General features: G+C 38.0%; 1 pseudogene; it reads right to left on the minus strand.

Annotated features, from left to right (window-relative positions):
- Positions 1-20000, minus strand: part of LOC110324042 — a 60352-nt pseudogene that overhangs the window by 9049 nt on the left and 31303 nt on the right.

A 20000-nucleotide genomic window follows, 5' to 3' on the forward strand; every position in this document is an offset into this window, starting at 1 on the left:
TGCTCCTCCTGTGATTCTGTTAGCCTCTGTCAGCACTCCTGGGAGTCCAACTCTCCTGAGTCCGAGTGGTCAGAGCAATCTCTGCAGGCAAGCTCTCCTGTTGCAGGGAAGGTGCACAGAGAGGTCTGGAGTTCAGATCTTCCTCCTGGCTGAAGATGAAGGCCCAAAGGGACCCTGTCCAAGAAGCTGTTGTTTCTGTGGCCCACACACTCCTGTGTCCTGGGTTTCCAGGAGACCAGTTCTCACAAGATGGCGATCTCGCCTGCATCCTGGGTCAGAGCCCTCCTTGGAGGCCAACTCTCTGGAAGTCTTTCTTTACAAGCATCATTGCTACAGCCTTCAGGAGGCAGGTCATGGTCCCTCTGGTTTGTGGCTGCTAGACAGGCTCCATACTGGAAGAAGGGGTTGGGTTGTTTTTGTGGCTGGTTTGTTTTTTTCCTTCATCTGCCTCCTCTGCCACTAAGGAGGCTTCTCCATCTTTGTTATTTGAGTAAGAGATATAGTAGCAGCAGAGCCATTTATAAGCTTTATAAATCTTATGCTCAACTAATTCCATGTTGGCAACTGGTGCCTGGCTTGGCTGAATATCCAGAGTGGAAGTGCCCTGCTCAGGGAAGGAGTCTGGGGAGGAGGAGAGGACATCCACCTTGACCTGTGGGTAGTCATAATTGTCTTCTCCAATGTAGGTGTTGGTGGACTTGGCTGCGCCAGTGGGCCTCTCTTCCAGGGGGTATCTTTTGTTGCCGCCACATAGTGTTTCTCTGCCTGGTTGTGGCTCAGCATTGCTTCAGTTCCTCTTCATCCTCAGAGCTGGTGGAGCTACAAGAAATGCTAGATCCATGCTCTGGGCTGGGCGACCATGGCTGAGGGAAGAGATCTGTGTCCAGTTCAGCCTTACAAACATTCTCTTCAGAATTGGACTCATTGGAGAGGCCCAGGAGGGATTTGTCCCGATAATGCCTCAGCAAGACAGGCACTGCTGTCCAGAGGTGGCATCCTCACATGTTGGCATTTGCTGGGATTGGTACCACTGCATTTGTGGTAGTGATACTCAGGGGCCCCAATTGGGAGGCATTGTTGGCAGACTCCTCTTCTGTGGGAGGTGTTGAGCTGGATAGGGAGGCTGAGGATTCTGAGTCAATGTAGCTGGAGTGCTCACTGACTCCCACATGCTGCTGAAGGTAGTACTCTCTGAGGTCACTGTCTGACTGAGCTCCAGTACTCGAGTTCACCAAAGAATCAAAGCCATCATCCAGGGGTCTTCCTGGACCTATTGGTTAGTGTAGTCATGGGATGGGACAGGCCACTCCCGCTGTTCAGTACAAGGGTGATGTACTCTTCACAGTGGTAGAGGCAGCTGGAGTCTCTCAGGAGCCATATGAGACAAGCTAATAACTAGCAGGTGATCATCCTGAAATGATCTGCTTCGGATTATTATATAATTTGCGACAAGTGTGCCTTTATTAAGCAAGTCTGTAAGGCCTTCATTTTAGGAAAGAATCCTGGTATTAATATACTTATTGTTAAACATATATAACAATCACTAATGACACACCCCTTTGGAGCAGATCTCTGCAGACCCACAAAGATGTATTTACTGTCGTGTGTTGATGCTATATAGACAAATAGATGACTTAAGTCTTTATGATGATCCTATAAGAATTCCTAAAATTATATCTGATTATTAAGCTCTTTTATAGTGGGACTGTTATTTGTTCCTTTTCTGATAGTCAAAACTGCATTGAGAACTCTGCCAGTCTCCCAAGTGTCACCAGTTAACTGTTCATAGATGGTAATCAAACTTTCTACTACTCAGAGCACATTCTGAGAGGTTGTAAAACAATTAACCAAAGGTCATAAAAAGGGAACTGTTGATTTATTATAGGCTTTAGGACAGAAGGTAAAATATTGACTAGGATTATCGATAGAAAACTGTGGGGCAATGGGCTATGCACAGACAGTCTGGTCTCCAGTCAAGCTGAGGTGTGGAACCCCAGTACCTGGTTGTGGTAATTCCCACCCACATGGGACAGAAGGCTTTACCTCATGTCTCCTGGACTCCTGTGTCGAAGTTATCACACCCACAGCCCCCACAGGAGAAGCTGTGGCTAGTAGACACGTACATAATGTCCCAAGATTCTGACATTCAGCTAGACTTCTTCCAGTTACTTAGCAACAGTAAGTTAACAGCCCACCATAAGAGGGGCTGTTTGGCCCCACCTAACTCTTCTCACTCTCCCTCTCTCTCTCCCTCTTTCTTACTCTCTACCTTTCTTCTCTCTCTCCTTTTCCCCCTTCTCTCTTCTTGGTCATGGCCAGTCTCTCTTTTACCTTCTCTCCCCTACCCTGCCTTTCTACAATAAAGTTCTAAAACCATAGACTGTCTCTGTTCATCAAGGCCCACTGTGCTTGGACAATGGGATAGGCCTTCCTCTAATGAGCCATTTCTAACCTCCTGATGGAAGGCCTGCCTGTGCTCCAGTCACGAACCAGACTAAGGACTCTCAGCCTACATGGGAACCCCTCTCCCTCTGCCTTCTCTGCTGTGTCCCAGCGGCAGAGGGTGTCACCCGGGGCCCTTGGTATCAGGGGCTGCCCCTTGTCCACCCCCCGCTGAGTGGGGTCCAGTGGCTTCATACAGCCAGATGCCCACCTGGGCTGAGTGGAAAGCATCTGGCAGCCCTCCCATGTCCACCTGCCCAGAGCACAGGAGGAACTCTGGCAGGGTGTGGGCTCTTTCTCTCCCCCTTCCCCCACCCCCAGTAGCCCACAGAAAATTCACTAATCACTTAGTTATGGTTTTAAACCTTCAGTGAACCTGGAGAGGCGAGACAGGTGATGGATGTCTAGCCAGATAATGACTCTCCTAATAGATATTCATGTAAACATTCGTAAATTTCTATTTCAATTTATGACTTGAATTTTTGTGTAAACTTGTGATGCACTCTCTCACATGTGATCATGTATTCTGAAAGATGTAGAAGTACTAAGGACAAAAAGAACCTCTAAAAGTATTTCTCTACTTAGAGTAGAATTTTTTTTCCCTTTCCCCACTTAGGATCTTTCTGCTTTTCCCCTTAGATAGCTTTCATAGGAAACTTTTTACAACTTAGTAATAAATGCTATAACTTTTCTAAGTGTCCCTTTTTCTTCCTGTGACTTTGAACCAGCCGGCTGAAAGTTAGAGCCCAGCAGTTCCTGCTGAGATGGAACAAAGGCCACATTGCTTAATCCTCCCCTGTTAGGCTACAGGTGTTAGTCACCTAAGGCAGCAGTCCTTTACCCTCAGAGCAAGAAAGGTTTTAGGGCTTTCTCGAAGTTATCAGCATTTCAGTACAGTTAGAGAGCTAGAAAGCCCCGAGACCCTCAGATGTTTTTGTTTTGTTTAGTGTTTTGTTTGTTTTTTCCTGAGACCCTGCTTGACCCTCAGACTTTAATACCATCACCAGGGTCCTATTCTGTGACTCCACTACTACCCTCTCTGGGCCGGGACGCTCCCTGCAGCATATTATATATATTGCCTTCTTAAATTACTTCAGCTAATTTTGTCTGTAAAAATGTGCATGGAATACTGCTAACTGAAGACTGAATTATGCTCAGAATTTTTTGAAGTAGTAAGCATCCAGTAGAATTCTGGGCCCCAAACCCACCCAGTAAATAGACCTATGTATAAAATATATACTCTACACAGCAATAAATATTTGTTACATCAATTAATGAAATATAGGTTTTTCAGATACCTGTTCCAAATTCTACCTAAAGATTATATTAAAATATGAAACTATATTACAAATAAAATACATAAATCTTAAGTATTTGCTTAGATTATTTTATACATTTGTAGGTTTATTTATGAACACTTTCCCCATCATTTTAATTATGCATATTTAAAATATTTTCTTGTATCTGCCATTGTATAGTAGATTTTGGTTAAGACTGTCATTGACTGGGATTATAGGATATGCGGAAAGCTATTTCGGTTTTTAAAATTCAGTATTTCTGTCCCTCATGTCTAGCTCCTGGCTGTAAATTTTTCTTCATGAATGCATATATGTCTCTTTAATCTTATAAATTGGTCTTTTTTCTGTTCTTCAAATTTCTACATCATTTTGCCCACTGGTTTGACACTGGCTGCAGGGATGTACAGCTGTTTGCTGATTTCTGAGAGAAAGCTAGCAAATAAATCTAAAAGCAACACAAAATAAATCTCTTGATGGAAAATACCAGTATTAACATGACTATAGTCCTGTCTTTTATATCCCCTGACATTCAATATTAACCTCAGCTCTTTCAGGAATTGTCTTTTATTAGTTATTATTCCATTAAGGTTATCTATGTAGTCATAATATTCTCAAGATACTAAATTTTTTAAATCTACCCTAAGTTTTGGAAATTTTATTTCTAAAACAAATATGCCATTGTGTTGTCTTTATTATTTATGCACAATTTGTTTTGATTCACAGAAAGCAGACTTTCTCACCTTAAAATTCAATACTTAGATTGTTCACTACATGGAGTATTTGGTTTGGAAAAAATACAAACTAGTACTGTGAATTTTAACATAAAATTTCTATAAAAGTAAAAATTATGGAGATCAACTACCTATTTGAAAGTGTCAATTGCTACTATATTAATATTGATATAAGATATTAAACATGAAGATTAAGGCCGAAGGGACAGTGATAAAATATAAATCTAAGAGTTAGGTATGTCCAGACAAACTCTAAGGAACTCTTGATTAGACTGGTCAAAGCTTTTGCTAGCGTACCACAGAGCTTTTGCCTTAGGTATACTCTGTTCAAATCTACTTAGAAGTCTTGACATGTAGTGCAGGGAAGAGCAAGATCTTGAAATAAAATATCTTGGTAACCTTAGTTTGCTCAGATAATTCATCACTGAAATAATTGAATTTAACATATATATAATAAACATCTACAGTGAGAAAACATTGTTATCTTTTATCTACAAAGGTCTTATACTCAAAGAGACAGTAGACACACATATTTTATCAAAAAGTGATTCAAATTCTACAGAGGTTCTGAGAATATATTACCTAGAATGAAAGCTATGGTTTCCAACTCTTCCTTTCCCCACTGAATGTGGAATTTTTGTAGAGTTAAGAAGCATATTCAAATTATCAAATTTTGCAACAAATGAAATTACAGATGTGATTTCAAAGTCATCAAATATATTGAAGAGAATTCTAAAAGCCAGTTGCAATACAATTAAGCTTCTACAAGGGAAAGTGAATAAAAGACAGGAAGTTCATGAACATATCAAAGAATTGATATTTTGATCTGTCCTCAGGTAATATGACTAAACACCAAAGTTACAATTGATTGCAAAGCAAAATCTTTCAGGAAACTCTGTACTAGATACAATTATGCCCCCCATAGTATATCAATGAAGCTCATGAAGAAAGTGCTATAGTTTTGTTTTGGTTTTTTTTTTTTTTTTTTTTTCATTTTTAAAAATTGTATTTTTTTACTTTAATTTTTTTTTTTTTTTAAAGTCCTGTCATTACTCCCCTCCTGGTCTGCCCTCCCACTGTTCTTCATTCCATTCCTCCTCCTTGTCTCAAAGGGGATGTCCCCACCCCCTACACACAGACCCTGCCAGTTCTCCCCACTCCCTGGGGTCTCAAGTATCTCTAGGATTAGGCACAGCTGCTCTCTCTGAGGAGAAGACAAGTAGGCTCTGCCTGAGGGCACACCAGGCCTCAGGGCTTCAGATCAGCTAGTGTGTGCTGCCTAGTTGGTGGTTGAGTGTCTGAGAGATCCGGAGGTCTGGGTTAGTTGCATTGCTGGTCTTCCTATGGAATTGCTCTCCTCCTCACATTCTTCCAGCCTTTCCCTGAATTAAACCACAGGGGTTGAAGGGAAATGAAATTTAAAATGAAATTTAAGGCCTGGGGTTCATGTAACTTATGTCCAGAGAGTTGTTTTGTGAGCTTAGAAGCCTGAGGCTGGGAACCTAGCAGGCCCAGGCAAGTCTGAGCAGGCCCGCTGTTACACAGTAGCCAGATGTTCTGCTGACCTGCCCCTCAGGTCCCTGACATCCTAACTTGCTGACCTATAATCATTTTGCTGATGTTTAAATGAGCCAATCGTGTATAACCGCACCAATTCTTGCTATACCCTCCCCCTCCCCCTATAAAACCCCCTAGCTTTCGAGCCACATGGTCAGTGCCTCTACCTCTTGCATGAGGTACGCATTGGCCCGGAGCTCCGCCAATAAACTACCTCATGTTTTTACATCAAGATGGTTTATTCATGTTTTTTGGGTGCCACCTTCTCGAGACTGGCATTGGGAGGGCTCCCCATGGACGTCTTTCAGGGTCCCTGACTTTTGTCAAGTGGTTGGGTGTAAGTATCTGTGTCTGTCTCAGTCAGCTGCTGGTAGGGCCTCTCAGAGGTCAGCCATGCTAGGCTCCTGTTTGTAAGCATATCATAGCATCAATAATAGTGCCAGGCCTTGGTGCCACCCCCATGAGATGAATCCCAAGTTGGGCCTGTCACTGAATTAGCTTTCCTTCAGTCTCTACTCCATTTTTATCCCTGCAGTTCTTTTAGACAAGAATGATTCTGGGTCAGAAATTTTGGCTATGGGTTAGTAACCCTGTACTTTGAGGCCCTGTCTACCTACTGGAGGTAGACTCTTTAAGTTCCCTATTCCCATCGTTGGGCATTTTGACTAAGGTCACTTTCATGGAGTCCTGAGAGTCTCTCACCTCCCAGGTCTCTGGTACTTTCTAGAGGGTTCCCCCAACTTTCCACATCCTGAGGCTGTGTATTTCCATTCATTCTCCTAGTCCTCTGGGATTCTCTACTGTCCTCGCCCAAATACATAGTCTTGTTCCGTCACCCCCCAGTCCCCTCTCCCATCCAGATTCCTCCCTCCCCCTTCCTACCCATGATTATTTTCTTCCCACATCTAAGTAAGTGTATTCTTCGATGCATCCTCACTTGGGCATTTCTGCTTGTTACACTTCTTATGGTCTGTGGGTTGTATTCTAGGTATTCTATAGTTTTTGGCTAATACACACTTATTAGCAAATACCATGCATGTCCTTTTGGGTATAAGTTACCTCACGCAGGATACTTTCTAGTTGTGTCCATTTGCATGCAAATTTCATGATGCCCTTGTTTTTAATAACTGAATAGTATTCCATTGTGTAAATGAACTATACTTTCTATACCCATTCTTTGGTTGAGAGACTTCTGGCTATTACAAAATGAGGCTTTTATGAATATAATGTAGCACATGTCCTTGTGGTATGATGGACCATATTTTGGGTGTATGCCCAAGAGTAGTGGAGGTGGGTCTTCAGATAGAACTATTTCCAATATTCTGAGGAAACACCAGATTTCCAGAGTGATTTACCACTTTGCAATACCACCAGCAATGGAGGAATATTTCTCTTTCTCCACATCCTTGCCAGAGTGTGCCATCACCTGAGTTTTGGATCTTAGCCATTCTGGTGGGTGTACAGTGGCATCTCAGGGTTGTTTTTATTTGTGAGTTGTCCAGTGGGTGCTAACTAGCATCCTCTCAAGAAGAGTGAGTTCTCTTCCCTCTGAGCCTCTTCTCTGCATCAATAGGCATATTTTAAAGTGACTATAATGTAAAGATCATAAACTTCTTCTATGAAAGACCCAGGAAAGTTTACTTGCCTCTAATTTGTGAGTATCTCTCAGATTATACATTTGTAGAATTCTAAGTATTTGATAATTTAAGGAACAACCAAAAAACAGTATCGCTTAGGAACTAACAAACTGACTGACTTATATACTTGTACCAACTGAAATCACAAATAGAACAAAATTATTATCATTGCATAATTTTAGAAAATTTCAAAACAATGTTTTAAATACTTATGGAAAAATAAATCAGTTTAGTTTCTACCTTCCTATGGACACTAGTTTTGAGCTTTTATGAATGAATAATGGGGTCTCCAATATCTAAGAAAATTTATATTTCTAGTCCTACAATAATTATCTTAATGTTATAGTGAATAATTGATTGATTCTCACATAAAAATTAATAGGAATTAGGACAAGAGATAAGAAAATTCATATTCTAATTAATAAGCTACTTCTTTTAGTTTTTCTTAAAAGATTAAAAAAACACTTGAAATAGGTTCCATGATTTAATTAGGTGTATGGACTTTGATATATTTCACTAGTAAACAGCACAAGCATTGCCTTATATAGATGCTCCTCAATTTACAATAAAGTTATGCATAATAAACCATTCTAATTTTAAATACCCTACCTCAAAATGTGTTGATGACACCTAACATTGCAAACATCACAGTTTGCAACACTGATCATGAGAACACTGTTTACCCATGTTGAGTGACTACCAAGGAAATTTGGTTCTGTGTCCAGCACTCAGAAGAAGATATGACATACTGCCTATCTGGGAAAAGAATCAAGACAGAATAATTTAAGTATGATTACTACTGAATTCAGATTCCTTTACCACCATATAAAGACAAAGAATTACCAGGTATCATCCATATTTCATGCTCCCAAGGTATTTACTTCTCTTACTTCTCAGAGGTTCATCTTTGTTTTTTGAGACTCTTGGTAATTAATTTAGGGTTTCCTCTGCATTCCATCTCTCTGTGCCACACTGCTTGTGATATAGTTAAAAACTTGAATCTCTCAAGCCTCTTTTATTTATTTATATTTTTATTTTTTATTAGATATTTTCTTTATTTACATTTCAAATGCTATCCTGAAAGTTCCCTATACCCTCCCCCTGTCCTGCTCCCCTACCCACCCACTCTCACTTCTTGGTTCTGGCATTCCCATGTACTGGGGCATATAAAGTTTGCAAGACCAATGGTCCTCTCTTCCCAATGATGGCCAAATAGGCCATCTTCTGCTACATATGCAGCTAGAGCATATAAAGGCAGGCCTATTAGAATTAAACAAGACTTTCTCACCAGAGACTATGAAAGCCAGAAGATCCTGGACAGATGTTATGCAAACCCTAAGAGAACACAAATCCCAGCCCAGGCTACTATACCCAGCAAAACTCTCAATTACCATAGATGGAGAAACCAAAGTATTCCATGATAAAACCAAATTCACACAATATCTATCTACGAATCCAGCCCTTCAAAGGATAATAAAGGGAAAACGCCAATACAAGGACGGAAACTACACCCTAGGAAAAGCAAGAAAGTAATCCTTCAACAAACCTAAAAGAAGACAGCCTCAAGAACAGAATCCCAACTTTAACAACAAAAATAACAGGAAGCAATTGCTTTTCTTTAATTTCTCTTAACATCAATGGACTCTCTCAAGCCTCTTATTGTGTGTGTTTCACAACACATCTTTCAATCCTCTAACTTCCCCTTCCCCCAATGAAGAACTAGAAGCTGTTGTTAACAGTCCATTGTTGGCAAATTTGTCTCTATATGAAGACCTCCAGTAAAATGTTTGCTACATAAAGGGTAAAATCCACATAGAACATAGGTACCTCTTTGCTTTCTATCTCTAGTCTCTTAAATGCAACATATTTCAAAATGTAATACTTTTTTGTGAATATTTTGAGAACAATTCAAGGAAAGTGTCTATGCCTTATATTCTCTGCTTTCCTAACATTGACTTTACAGAAGATCAAGTTAAGATTCCAAAAGAGAAGCTTTCTGTAGGGTCAGAAGGACCATAGATGCCGTTTTAGCAAACATACAGCAACATTTTGAAACTCGGAGGCCACAAAATATATGAACTTTTGTTGGAAAAACCTGCTTATGTCTGTATGTGTTGAAATGTAAACCTTTGTGTATATGATTTCCTAGAGACTTTCATTCTGTAGAAAATAACTGATTTTTCTTGACGAAAAGATCCAGTACTAAAATCTATCGTAGTGAATGACTTCCTGTGAACAATTTAGAGCCCCATATGGGAACCATACACAGGCTCTGAAACATAGAGAAAAATGTTTATATCAGCATATAATATCTCATAATTTGAGGTAAGTAAATAACCTATGATTGTACACATATTTTATAAATATAGAGTTGTTCTTGCTGCATATTATGGATAATGTGAGATTTTTCTTTTAAGTGGTTTAAGGACAAGCATAGGTAAATTACATTTATTTTAAGAAAAGTAAAACAGGATCATTCCTGTTGTGTACATTTATCATACTTAACTGTTTATCTTGAAATATCAAAAATAATGAAGACAAAATATTATGAAATATTTCTATATTTACTAATGAATCTTTCCTTGACTACATTAGTCATGTTGAAATATGACAACCTACCATTATTATACTGTTATGAAAAGAGTGCTAACTCTTATGAACTTTAAACTCAAAAGTGTTTCTGTTTCCCATAGTATTTGCTATATTCTAGCGTAATGGAATAGCTCCTTCCTAGAGAAAATAGAGTTCTCAGAGGAAGAGAAAACACATTAGCAAAGCACATTTGCATCCTTAAATTTTCTGTTGAAATGTAGCACATTGCTTCTGCTCATGCTGCATGAGCTGAGACCTTGTTTTCCTACACCTGAGCTACACTATGGAGGATGAGAGATTGTTCTTTTCTGTGGTGCACTGAAAACATGAATGCTAAACTGGGGTCCTTTGGTATTGACCTTGCCTTATACCCTCCAATTAAATAACTACTTCTTGCAGCACAAGTTATACAGGTTTCCCCCCACAATTTAGTGCTTTGTTGTCACTAAATAATAGAAAAATAACAGCAGTAAACACACACACACACACACACACACACACACACAGACATGCATGGACAAGAATCAGTTTATATCATGGATCCCATACCTCTACTTGGTCTTACTATGTGAATTTATGCCTCAGTGAATATTTGTATCCAATATGTTTACCATATAAATATGAGCACTTTTTATTAATTTATAATTCATTACTTAATTATAAAAATAATTTGATTTATTGCCATTGACATTTTATGATTACTTCAATATTTTCTATTAATCTCTGAAAATAACCATTGCTGTGCAGCAAAAGGCAACTTCATTTGTCCTTTCTGAATTTAGTATGCATTGGGAACATATCTAACACTCTCAGGTATGTTATACAAAGAACAATTATGATAAAGGCCAGAAATATGTTTAATCTACTTAAAGACTACTCAAAGTATATATAACTTGAGAAACTCTTAATTCAGCATTCCTTCTTCATGGCAATTTTTATTGCTTTCAATTTGTTTCAAAAGTTGTAATTTCCAAATGGTCATTTTAGAATCCATTGTAATTCTGATCAAGCTTTGAGGCATGAAACAGTCTCTGAATAATTGCATAGCTGCAAGAATATGGAGGATCAGTATAGACAAAGGGCAGATATTCACCAACAAAGAGAAATGTAAATCTCTAAGCTAGACAGTTTTATATGCTTTTAATAAATTCAGTTCATCTTGGCAGGTAAAAATTTCTATTTATTAATACTTTAATTGAGTTTTTGAAATTTAGGAAATTAAAGGCTTTTAGTAAAATTAAAGTTAGACCAAGTGCTAATTTACATTGTCTCCTACAAAATCAAGTAATTGACATAGTAAAGGAGTCTGCTATAACACCTAGAGACATACAAACAGGGAGATATATTTAGAACTACTAGCAACATAGCAATCTGATAACATGTTTAATCTAGAATAGAAAAAAATGAACTGTAAAACATGCATACAAAAGCATAAGACATCACAATAAAAATGAATTAGGGTTAGTTTGCCAACATTCTCCAGAAAGTTATAATCGGAGATCACGAAGACATGATAACAGAAGCATTGAAAAGAAGCTAGGAAACATTTTTGCATCTTTTGGATATGGATGTTTCAACTGCTCTCCATGCTCTACTCCCTCAAGGCTGTCTCACAGTCTGTTTAAAACATGTACAAATTAACACCAGTGACAAAATCTCCCAAGAAGAAGCCCCAGGATGAATACAAACGTAAGGCTGATATTTCAGGATAGGATGCCTCGGATTACAGAGATGATATTGCAGTTTAGAATGCAATCATTTACTTTTCTCAGAGTATTTCAAATCCTTAAATAGAAATGATTCCAAGATAAGTACTCTAATTCCTGATGTGTTCTTAAAAATAATAAAAATTAAGTGAAATCCTTGCAAATATCTGTTCATTTAATCATGTTCCCCAATCCTAAATAGAGTAAAGCATGTTTTAATGATGACCAAAAGCCCATAAGAAAACAGCAAGCCAGGCCAGTGTTCTTTGGGTAATTGTTCATTGCAGTGAGGCATAAGACCTATTTTTAGTGAACTGAAGCCTGAAAAGCATTTGTTAGGAGAAACTAATGTGGAACAGAATATTAATGTGTCAAAAAGAAGTAGTATACATGATGCATGTTTTTAAAAATAGGAATACTGACAAGCAATGAAGCAGAAATTTTATAGTTCAGGAAAGGAGCGTCAAGTAGTTGCTGAATTTAACATTGATCTAGCAAACATTCATCAAGTGTCCATTATTTTTCCAGGCACTCCACTAAATACTGAAGATTCAGCAATAAACAAAGCAGTTGGGAGCCCATGGTCATGTGGTGTAGCACTTAATACAAACATTAGAACTGTACAGAATAAAGGAGGTGCTGGAACACCAGCTCACTGCAAATGGGGAATTTTCAACTATGTCTAATGGATCAGGAAACACTACTCCTACAGAGTGTTACATGAGAAATTTGTTTTTTTTTTTTTTTTGGTTTTTCGAGACAGGGTTTCTCTGTATAGCCCTGGCTGTTCTGGAACTCACTCTGTAGACTAGGCTGGCCTCGAACTCAGAAATCGACCCACCTCTGCCTCCCAAGTGCTGGGATTAAAGGCATGCACCACCACTGCCCAGCAAGAAATTTTAAACAATGAGTTATTTGACATTAAAGGCCAATGAAAGAAATGGAGAAGAGGAGGGATACAGAAAACAATTACCATTCCAGAATGATACTCCATGGACACAAAAGTGAATAAATAAATGGAGCAGACCTAGAATCTACGTTAGGTAGGACATGAGCATCATCACTGAAAACTTATCAGAGCTGTGGGTTAACAGTGAAATTATTTGAGATACATTGATGTTAGCTCTTCTTTAAAGATCTGGTAGTACTTAGCAGTGAATCTCTTTAGTTGTGGGCATTTTTTTTTCTCTTAAAGACTATTGATGCTTCAATTTCTCAATATACTTATGTTTAATTGCTGACAGGCTTTTTCAATTTATTGAATCATATTTCTATAAATTAAGAATGAAATATGTCATTTGCAGGAATCTTCGAGTAAATTATGCCAAGCACATATATTATAATTTTCTGTGAGAAACATTCTTATTCTCTCTTTCTCTCTCCCTTCCACACCCCTCCCTCTGTTCTTCCTTCTCTCTCTCTCTCTCTCTCTCTCTCTCTGCATTTGTATCACTCATATATGTATGCATTGGCTTATATTTTTCAAATCCTATTTTAATAAGTGTTCTTAAAGGCTCCAATCTCTCTTAGAGCCCACTGACCAACAGAAGGGGAGGAAATAGCTCTTAGGACAAAGCGGGATATGGACCTGTTTAGAAGTAGTTTTTTGGGGGTGATTCCAATTCATTGTCAGCAGTCCAGTCCACTAGCAAAACACTGAGCGGGAATCAACAGCAGTGGCTTCGATCCAGAAAAAACTGCTAGATCCTGCTGATTGGCATGTGTCCTCTGAAGCTGCAAGGAGCAGCCTGGTGCACCACCAGAAGCTCTTTGGTGTGATTCTTTCTACAAAGTCATGATAAGTGAAGATTAGTAAAGAATGCGGAGCAGACCTGTTGAGGTTTTGTGTTTTACTGTCTATTGTCTATTGTAATGCTGAGTGCAGGACCTCAAGACTTGGAGTCTTCAAGTAGCCCCTGGGTTCCTGACCCCAAATTAATTCTGATTGGTGAATAAACATGTGGAAGCTGGACAGAAGAGACATAGGGGTCAAGGTTTAGCAGGCTCCTAGGAGAGAGGACTACAAGGAGGAAGAGGGAAGGAAGCCAACATGGAAGAAGAGGATGTCTAGGAGGAGGAGTAGAACCACTGAGGGCTAATGGCCAAAAGAACATGGCCCAAAGGGCTGCCCAAATGGAACATAGTAAATAGTAAGTGATAACTTGTTATCGAAAGTAGATTCTGGAAGCATGGAGGATAGGCAGCTGCCCAGCTACTATACTGCCTAAGGCATATTTAAAAATATAAAGGCTGTGTGTGTGTCTTTCCTCCAGGAATATAAATGGACTAAAGCAGGGAAGAAGCTCCACACTGGAATTTTTAAATATTATTTACTACACAAACCAATGCAATAGATTTGTCAATAAAGACCAGTGTCAGTGAAGCCCCATGAAGACCAGCAAGGTGGACCAATGCCAGAGCCTCAATAGTTACACTATTTCCAAAGATCATGTGCCTCTTAAGCATCTGTTCCAGTAAAACATTATATACCCTTCTGTCAGGCAGCTTCCAGAGAAACATCATGCATCTGTTCTCAGCAAAACATCCTTTCATAAGACAGTTTCCAGATAAGCATCACATGACACAACTGGCTCTCCAATGAAACCAGAAATTTCTACTTCATGTATGACATAAGATTGGAGAGAAACACTTGGAGAAGATAGATGGAGATCATGTGAAAGTGACAAAGATACAAGATACAGAAGGGACACATATAAGCAAAGGTTAATGATAAATGTATTAAAATGTCAATGAAACTCATTATTTTGAAAAATAAGTAAAAATTCAAAAACCCTCAGCTACTACCATAAATAATGAAATTATGTAACATTTCAATAAAAAATTCACATATTACATTTTATAAGCCTAATTTACTGATCTACATATTGATTTTTTTTTTTTAGGAATACCCTTTGATATCTAAAGATCTACTGAAATCACAATGTGTTTAGATAACTATATGGTACATAATCACATTTAATGTAAGAGTCTTCTTTTAAATATCTTAAGTATTTTAAAAAATATTTACTTTGTTATTTTATGTATATCTATCTAGGTCTGAGAATTTATATCTGTACCACATATATGCAAATATCAGTGAAGGCCAAAAGGGGGGTCAGATACCCTGGAGCTAGAGTTACAGGTTGTTATGTACCAACCAGTATGGATACTGGAAAATGAAACTGGATGTTCCCCAACGGTAGGTATTCTTAACCTCTGAGCCATTTCTCCAGCCGTATATAATACTTAAATAACTATTGGAATGAAGGACTTCAGGTACAGTTTAATATATTTCAAACAAATAAATATCAATAGTTTTTTTTTTTTTTTTTTTACAACCACCATAAAAAGCATAACAAGCAGTAATGAGAAGTCTCCAAGGGATTGTTCTGATGGCCTTTAACAGCAAGGAGGGAGAGGAAGGAGAGATGTCCCCATGGGAGTAGTGGAACACACAAGGCTATTGATTGACTGTACTCATACTTTTCTTCTATTTCACAACATTTTAACTATCAACGGATCTATCAAGTGAAATACCATCTATCAGAATTCACAAAGCCCTGAAAATACTTATTCTCAGTCCTCTCCAAAGATAATTGACAATAATTGTTCTGAGTTTGAACCTGGTGTCTGTATTATAAAATGTCCTTTGTGCATCTAAGGTTAGAAATCACTATTATAAATCTAACATGTTTCATAAATAGTTGAAGCAATCTTGCAAACAGTTAACCTAATATAAATGATTTTAGTATAACCTATACCAAGCACAATTTTAAGCACTTAAGGGATAAATCATACATTGTCTCTAAATAAATTGGCCGTTGCTTTTCAGGTCAGACCCTTACTGACCTATATTCCATCTAAGCTGTAAAGTTTCCTACTATCTAAAGGTTACTAAACATAATCTACTTTAATGTATTTTAGAACATTTTTCATAACACAGCACTCCAGAAATGGAGAATTAGAATTAACCAAAATGAAAATTTCTATGTTATTTTGCAACTTTTTCCCACCATCATTAGGATTTTTTTAAACTATTCTTTGTGAATTTCACATCATGTATCTTAATCTCACTCATCTCTTCTTTCTTTTTATCTACCCTCTGCCCCACCCAAAAAAACAAAAAAACACTATTCTATTCTTCCTCATCACTCTTATCCCATTACATATGAACTTTATCTTATAAATGTATGCAAAGAGAAATGTTGACTTGTGTGTGTGTGGGGGGGGGTAGGGAGTGGTGGTAAGGGAGCCACTAACACAGGCTTTTACTACTATGCATTCTGTGAGTTAACCTTATATCATGGCCAAGAGAAGCTAGATGAAGGGGCAGAAGAGACTTCAGGCCTTACAAAAGGTTTGAAGGGATGGAAAGCTCAGGGGAACATGCATATGACTACCTGGATATAGATTTCCTTCATAGAATTGTGTATATGGGCCTCTGAAGCAGATAAAGTGAGTGGTTAAACAAGAAACCCATCTCTTAAAAGAACCATAGAACTCAAGAGACCAGGCCAGGCTCTGAAGATAGGTCCAGGGTAAGTCAGTGGGAAGTATTGGAAGCTACACCAAGGATGACTAATTTTATCAGCTCCTGCCTCTACTTCTAATAAAACATTAGAGAAAAAGAACAGCAGAGAACTCATTAAAACCTACTGAGACCCAAAATTAATATTAAAACTTCCCTGGTTAGAAATGTGAATGACATTAGCATTAGTTTGTCTATCTTGCTTCAACAGTAACGCAGACAGCTAGAAAGAAAAGAGTTTAGAACTTCAAAGTTAATAAAAAGTTCTACACACGATGTAGTTTAACTGCTACCAATGTTTGTTGGTCAAATACTACATTAAAATGTTTATATTTCTCTATAAAGTATGATTTCGCTACTATATATGATAACTTGTCGCAATCTGTACCCAAATTACCAACTTGTTTATTTGTTTTACCGCCCAAAAAACCAAATGGTTAAAATTGGATATGAAGTCTAGAGAAAAGTGAAGTATAGTTGTATCCACAGAAAATGTGTTTGGATACTCAAGTTCATAAATGCTCAAGTCCTTACGTAAAAACATGTTTGCATGTGACTTAGTATATCCTTCTGTATACTCCTTCCATCTCAGGAGTTTTCCTCATACCTTTGTAAATGCTGTGTGCATTGTTGTCCAACTACAGTGTTATAGTTTACAGTGTCACAGGACACCCAGAAGCAAAGGGATAGGTGTGGATTTGCAATTTAGAAAATACAACAAACATCTTGATCTTGCATCGAGAGAGAGAGAGAGAGAGAGAGAGAGAGAGAGAGAGAGAGAGAGAGAGAGAAGCAGAGACACAGATAGAGACAGACATATACATACAAAGAGACTGAGAAAAACAGAGAAACAGAAGAAGGGGAATACAGGTGAAAGAGTAAGACAGTGTTATGATTACATATGTTGCTTATTACATATTTGGAGGATTTACTAGTCAAACAACTTGCTTTTTTATTGTTTCATACTATAAAATAGAAAAAATTCATATATGCATAAGGTTATATATTTTAATTCTTATATATATGCATATATACATATATATTATGTGTGTAGACTATATATATAGAATGAGTTAAATTTCTTACATTCAAACACACATGGATTTCAATGAGATCAAACTTGGACATGACACATTCTCTCTTCCATTTCTAATTGAATATCCTTGCTAATGCTTTACACTCTTTGTATGTCCAGTATTGCTTCTCAGAGGCTGGGCTACCTCCACTTTGACATACCAACACCTTAGTGAGCTTTACTATCAGTTTTGTATTTATAATTTATTTAAATTTTATATGATTTATCATTTGAATATTACATTAATTTCAACTGTCTGCAATTCAACTCCTCCCAGAGTTCCCTGCTTGAAAATGTTGAATCTATGGCATCTTTAATTTTTTTTTAATTTTTGTGCATTTGTATGTATCTATGATGCACTGACAATTGTGTATACATGTGTGCTAGCTTGGAGACTAGAGAAAAGTCTTTGGTATTCCTTTTCAAGAGATGTCCATATTGTTTTTTAAAAAAGAGTATCTGAGTATGGTCTGGGCTTACCATTCCATACTTAGTATTATATTTTTAAATGCACAGAAAAGTTAAACAGCATAAAAGCACATTAATGTAAAATGGCACAGTTGTTCAAGTATACAATAACAACCATAAATGCTTTCATACAGCATACACTGAAGTTTTCAACTCAATAATAAGAATTGAAAATTCAATTCTCTGATTAACATTATATATATAGTATTAATCATTATATATATATATATATATTATATATTATACAAACACAAGGAACACAGTGATAAAACAGTACAATAAGATGTAGTATAAATAAAATCAAATCTTTCTGATATATTCTAATTTGTTGATTTTTGAAAATTATAATACAAACATAATTTTTCTCCTGTTTAATGGGGCTGGTACAAACTAAATGATGTTCTTTCTTGAGCCCCATTAAATTGATATTCACTGTATTGTTTGAAGATTTACTCTAACGCCATTAATGATCTAATAGCAAAGCTACTGACTTAAAAACAACATGATAAAGTACTGATATTTGACATCCCTGCAATTGAGTTGTTAGTTTCCTAGAGATGCCATAACAGAATACCAATAATTGGGCAGTGGAAAATATGCATTTATTTTCTCAGTGTACTGAGGCTTGATATTTGAAATGAAGGGCTAGCAGTCCATCCATCTTTGGAAAACTGTGTTTTAAGTGACCTTGCTTCTCCCTGGCTGCTGGAATTTACTGGAAGTCATCTGTGTTTCTGGCATTACAGAGCACTCACTACCCTTGTCATTCCTATTTTCTCAGTTTCAGCATCTTCAAACAGCCCTCCCTTGAGGATGCTGGTCACATGGCATCTGTTTTATTACAGAAATGTCCTGTTTTTACTGAGTATGGCTGTGACATTTCTGTGATAGAATGCCTATGTGGGAGGGTAGGTCAACAATCTCAGTTCTAAAATCAACAAGTTAGTTCAGTTCAAGTGTTTGTGTAAACAACTTAAGCCTGGTTGTGCAGCTAACAGATGTATGGTGTCACAATACACTGTGCTATGGTGCAGCGATGCTCTTTCAGGCTTCTGGCTTGGTTTTTTTTTTTTTTTTTTTTTTTCCATTCAGGTAATCTAATAGACAGATAGTCCTTTAACTGTATTTTTCCCTTCTGTGCTCATTGTAGATACTGTCAAAGGGGTTTGCTTTGTATCTTTTTCTGATCTTCCATGAATTGCTTCTCAGGGTCAAACTCTTAGTTTTGCCTGTGATTCACTGAGTGTCATGACTCTGTGACAGTATAACAATCCGAACAAGTTCTTTGCTTACAGTTTTCTGGGATTCCTCTCTGTTTTGTTAGATATTTTCTGTTTACATTTCACATGTTATTCCCTTTCCTGGTTACCCCTTGGAAACCCTCTTATCCCCTCCCTCTCCCCCTGTTCACCAACCCACCCACTCCTGCTTCCTGGCCCTGGCATTCCCCTACACTGGGGCATAGAGCCTTCATAGGACCAAGGGTCTCTCCTCCCATTGATGACAAGGCCATCCTCCGCTACATATGTGGATGGAGCCATGGGTCCCTCCATGTGTACTCTTTGGTGGTTTAGTCCCAGGGAACTCTGGGGGTACTGATTGGTTCATATTGTTGTTCCTCATATGGGGCTGCAAACCCTCTCAGCTCCTTGGGTCCTTTCTCTAGTTCCTCCATTGGGGACCCTGTGCTCAATCCAATAGTTGTCTAAGAGCATCCACCTCTGTATTTGTCAGGCACTGGTAGAGCCCCTCAGGAGACAAATACCTGTCACCAAGCACTTGTTGGCATCCACAATAGTGTCTGCATTTGGTCACTGTATACAGGATGGATCCCCAGGTCGAGTGGTCTCTGGATGGCCTTTCCTTCAGTCTCTGCTTCACACTTTGTAACTCCCCCCATAGGTATTTTATTCCCCCTTCTAAGAAGGACCAAACTATCCACACTTTGGTCTTCCTCCTTCTTGAG

The sequence above is a fragment of the Mus pahari genome, chromosome 7 (genome assembly GCF_900095145.1).
Source record: "Mus pahari chromosome 7, PAHARI_EIJ_v1.1, whole genome shotgun sequence".
Taxonomy (NCBI): Eukaryota; Metazoa; Chordata; class Mammalia; order Rodentia; family Muridae; genus Mus; species Mus pahari.